Source organism: Conger conger, chromosome 4, assembly GCF_963514075.1.
Source record: "Conger conger chromosome 4, fConCon1.1, whole genome shotgun sequence".
NCBI classification, from domain to species: Eukaryota; Metazoa; Chordata; class Actinopteri; order Anguilliformes; family Congridae; genus Conger; species Conger conger.
The window spans coordinates 2962192-2967191 of NC_083763.1; the positions used below are offsets into that span (position 1 = coordinate 2962192).

Consider the following 5000-nt stretch of genomic DNA (forward strand, 5'->3'; position numbering starts at 1 on the left):
ACTCATCGATCGACAGGCCGGTCGATCTGAGAAGGTTCCGGTGAATCTCCCCGGGACTCTTTCCAAAGGAGTGTGACAATGGCAGCGATACTCAGCGACATGCCAATCAAAGCGGGAGAAACCCGGCGCTGATGTTCTCCTCTCCAGCTCAGTTCACTCCAGTTCACTGCCACGGGGCCAGCTCAGCGGTGTATTTTTGTGATACAAAGAATCTTCATTATGCGAGTTCATCGATGCGTCAGGGAGCGCTCTTGGAATTCCTGTCGGAATTTACTGCCGGTAAACTTCGAGTTCCGCTTTAACGGGACAAAGGAGGAGATTCAATCAATCAATCGACCCTTGAAAAAGCCCGATCACTGCAAGGACGACGGGTCCGTCGTTTAAGCAAGGCGCAGTAGATCTGTGCAGTAGGGGCGCCCTGTAGCGTAGTGGTTAAGGTACATGACTGGGACACGCAAGGTCGGTGGTTCTAATCCCGGTGTAGCCACAATAAGATCCGCACAGGCCTTGAGCAAGGCCCTTAACCCTGCGTTGCTCCAGGGGAGGATTCTCTCTAATCAACTGTAAGTCGCTCTGGATAGGAGTGTCTGCCAAATGCTAATAATGTAATGTAATGTAATGTGCTGGGAACAGGGCATACATGAACCGCACTATCTACAGTGTGTGTGTGTGTGTGTGTGTGTGTGTGTGTGTGTGTGTGTGTGAGACTAACTCCACCCACCAAACCACACAGAGGAACTAACTACACCCACCAAACCGCACAGAGAGGAACTAACTCCACCCACCAAACCACACAGAGAGGAACTAACTACACCCACTAAACCACACAGAGGAACTAACTACACCCACTAAACCACACAGAGGAACTAACTCCACCCACCGAATGTTCCGCAGGCTTTGGAATTGCAGCACATTTTATCCATAAGCTGGTTTTTGGTTTTCAGTCATATTTGTGCTTGCTTTTGGATAAGTAATGCATGCCAATATATAGTCATTTTTTGTAAGGATACCGATATCATTGCATGCCTGGTGTCTTTAAAACGCACTGTGACTTTAGGGTTTACACGATGAATTCCAATTCAAACTCTCAAATTCCACTAAGTAATGTCTTATTTCTTATTTTCTGTCCACTGTTTATGCCTCACATTCCCTCTCACAAAAACCCTAAATGTTGATGTTTTGGTCGATACCACTTTTTCCACATTGATTTCTGTGCAGAATGCACCTGGTCAAGGCCGTGTTTTTGTACACTGTGAACGCAATAAACACTCGTTTCTGCCACTGAAATGAGTCCAACGGGCTTCAGGTGATTGAGGAATCTGTTAAACTGTGGAAATATTTAAAAATGTACTCTGAAATTAAAGAAGGTAAGAGGTAAACTGAGATGTGTTTTCATTGAACAGCTTTTCGCTGAATGACTGTGGAAGCTGCTACCATTGATTCTAAAACAGTGGTTTATTGTGTACCAATCTCCCCTCCACTTAAGATAAATGTCCGTTTCAAACAAAAAGATTACCCATTCAGAGGATTTGCACAGAACTTTCCGTTTTGTGAGCGTGCCACACAGTTCAGAAGGAATGCAGCAGTACTCCGGTCTGTTGTTTGGAAAAGTGTTTTCCAGAAGGTCGCTGCACATTCCTGGACTTTCCCAGTCTGTCAGCGTTCCTGTTACTGACTCCTTTCTGAAATGCAGGTGAATCGGAGGTAAGCCTGCCCTGATGTGGTCTGAGACCTTTATGTTCTTTTCTCCTTCACCTGATCACTCTCCCATTGGCTCAAATCTGTACCACTGCTCTCCCATTGGCTCAGCTCTGTACCACCGCTTGCCCATTGGCTCAGATCTGTACCACCTCTCTCCCATTGGCTCAGATCTGTACCACCGCTCTCCCATTGGCTCAGATCTGTACCACCTCTCTCCCATTGGCTCAGATCTGTACCACCGCTCTCCCATTGGCTCAAATCTGTTCCACTGCTCTCCCATTGGCTCAGATTCGATCCCACCCTGGGTGTGTCAAAGTGTCCCTTAGCAAGACACTTAACCCCAAAATGCTCCTGACGAGCTGGTTTGGTGCCTTGCATGACAGCTAATCGTCGTTGGTGTGTGAGTGTGTGAATGAGAAGCATCAATTGTACATACAGCACTTTGGATAAAGGCGCTATATAAATGCCAACCATTTAGCATTTTACCGTTTGATGCACGGGAGGGATTCAGTCGGCAGGGATAGCAGGGAGAGCGCTGTTCATTGCATGAGGGACCCCTGTTCTCCATCCAGGCGCCCATAGCTTGCCCCAGGCACCAGGGTATGATTGGGTCTCCTCCACCCAATCAGGCTCATTCACAGGTTACTCAAACGGTGAATCACCGTGTCGAAAACATTTTATGAAATATGTTTATTAAATATTCAAACACCAACACCAAAACACTCACTTATAAATGTTGGCTGCCTAACAAATGCATACATGTATTTATTGCAGGAAAAAAACATCAAACGACATCAAATTAATCTGGAGAGTGAGCGAGACCTGGGATAAAAGGTCTCAATCAGTATAAAATGTTTTTTCTAATGTCCTTCCAGCTTCATCTTATATAAAGCCGATCTGATCTGATCGGTGGATTTAAAAAAACGGCCCTCGACTGGAAGCAGGCTGGGACTGGGTGTCTTTATTTTGATGTTTTTACATTAAATTTATTATTATTATTTATTTATTTCCATCATGGAGTTGCGTGGGATGTCCTAACCCAGATCTGTGGATACGCCAGATTGCCCTGGGCCCGGTCTCCCTGCCGCGTGGGCTGTATTTGCGGATGTGAGCAGCAGGAGTGTTTCTCCTGGGGGTGTGAGGGGGGGGTTACTGTGCTGACCCCAGGCGACCTCTCCTGAGCGGGACCAGAACATTCCGGTTGACGTGGGACACGTCTGATCGGCTGGTGCAGTTCTTTTTTTTTTCAGATTTTTCCCCTTTTCTCCCAATTTGGTAGCCAATTGTACCTCGTCTGATTCAATTGGAGGTAGTCGTATAGGCCGCCCGTACCCCGTCCCTCGGCGGCCCGAATGAGAGCGACACGCCTTCTTCAAGCCGTCTCGTCTCCGTTGCCGTGATTCCGAGGCGCCCGAGGTGCTTATTGTGCGGCGATCTAATAACCCTGCCAAGTCCCTCCCTCTGGAGCAGCGAGCCAATTATTGCTGCCCCACGTGAGCCGGCCAAACTTGGTTTTTGGCAGGACCGAGAATCGAACCCCAGTCCCCGGTGTGCAACTGCAGCAAACTGCAACCGCAAGTCTGCTGCGTCTTAGCCTGTTGCGCCACCGCGGCTCCCAAGCTGGTACAGTTCTGGACATTGATTTCTCACACAAGGCTTAAAACTGCTTCTCTGACGCAACACTGCCGTCCGATCGATGTGACGCCGTGGCCGTGGCGTTCTGTTTTAAATGTTTCTCATTTTCCTCACTCTTTTTTTTTTTTTTTTCCCCCCCTTTGTTAAAAGTTGCCGGGGACAAAATGAAAATACCTGGGAGAGGACAATGAGAAAGAACAGAACTGTGTGTGGAAATGCACTCACCCTTTCATTACGTAAACGGCATCCCAGCATGCACTGGGGCATACGCACAGTAAAAGTGCTGAACAGGCCGGCGTGCCTGTAATTACGGCCGTTTGGGACTCGGTGACTTTGAAACGGGGCTGAATGTTTGGGCACGTTTGGCCGGTGGCCTCGTTGACGCGGACACCCTAACCTGCTGACGTCTCGCGTGAGACACGCGGCGGCTTACAGGGCCAGGCCAGCGTGGAATTCTGGGGGTAGTGACATCATCCGGGGGCAGCAGAACATTCCGGAATCCTGTGGTGTGCCGAGAGAAAAAAGAAAAAAAAAACCACAACACAGCAACAGCAACAGCAGCCAGATTTTTGGGCGTCTTTACCTGTCGATTTGTGTGTATATATGGTGTGGTAATGTGCAGGCGGAGAGGGGGGCGCAGGGGGTTCTGTCCGTTGCTGAATGTGGGTCAGGGCGGCCGGGTTACGGAACCGCAGTAGGTCACATGACCGCGCTCTTCTCCACCAGAACCACCGTGACCCGGGACCCATGAACGTCTCCCGCAGAACTCATCCGCATTCGTAATCCTGACTCGATCAGGCTAACGATGTTATCGGGGGGATCGGAGCGTGCCTCGTCCAGACCCCTGGGAGAAGGTACGAGAAACGCACCCCCCCCTCCCCTCCCCGCCCCCCTCCTCCCACACTCCTGCCACCTCTTCAGGAGCAGAACATCTGTCGTTCGTGAAGCATCTCGACAGAAACAGCTGTGTCCAGGTAAACACAACATGACCCATTTTCTTTTCAAACGTCGTGACCCATTTCTTCCATATTTGATCACATGATAGAACACAGACGAGAAATCGCCGTTGTGCCTCCTGCAATTGATAATTAGCGAAATGGGCCATATTCTTTCTATTTTTTCATACTCTATATTTGGCACCTGGGATTTTGACAACTTCGGCATTTTTGCTTTGCTTTTCTGGAAAACGGTTCCTCTTGAAAAGACATGAGATGAAATGAGATGGGTTCATTGTTTTATAGTGTCAGTGATGAGGTTTTGGGACGGAGGCTCGGTTATTCTGTGATGAACGCACCGTGGCGTGCGAGTGAACTAAGGTCAGCTGGCGGTTGCCATGGAGACTTAATTAGCCGTAGTGCCTGTAGGAACGGGGTTCCAAGCGCTTAATTTCCCTCCGTCTGAACCTGACCTGTTGCGTAAAGACTCGCATAAGCACCCCTGGAGGGAAACCGGATGTTTTTCATCTAATTACCCCCTTTGAGCTGTCCTTGTGTAATTACCCCCACAGATCTGCCCCCCTCTACCTACCCCACTGAGCTGCCCTTCTGTAATTACCATATCCAGCTGCCCCCCCCCCCCCCCCCCCCTATAATTACCCCCCACTGAGCTGCCCCCTCCCTAACTGCCCCACTGTGACCTCGTTCCCTCGGCAGCTCCCTGGGCAG

General features: G+C 49.4%; 1 protein-coding gene across 6 annotated transcripts in view; it reads left to right on the plus strand.

The window, feature by feature from the left end:
* The window catches only part of xxylt1 (xyloside xylosyltransferase 1), a 51290-nt gene extending 49911 nt beyond the window's left edge, over positions 1-1379 (plus strand). For all 6 annotated transcript variants that reach the window (XM_061239303.1, XM_061239302.1, XM_061239300.1 and 3 more), the window contains exon 5: positions 1-1379. This exon is cut by the window's left edge and continues 2295 nt beyond it. The gene's annotated coding sequence lies outside the window, so the exon portion shown is untranslated.
* Positions 1380-5000: the final 3621 nt, after the last annotated feature.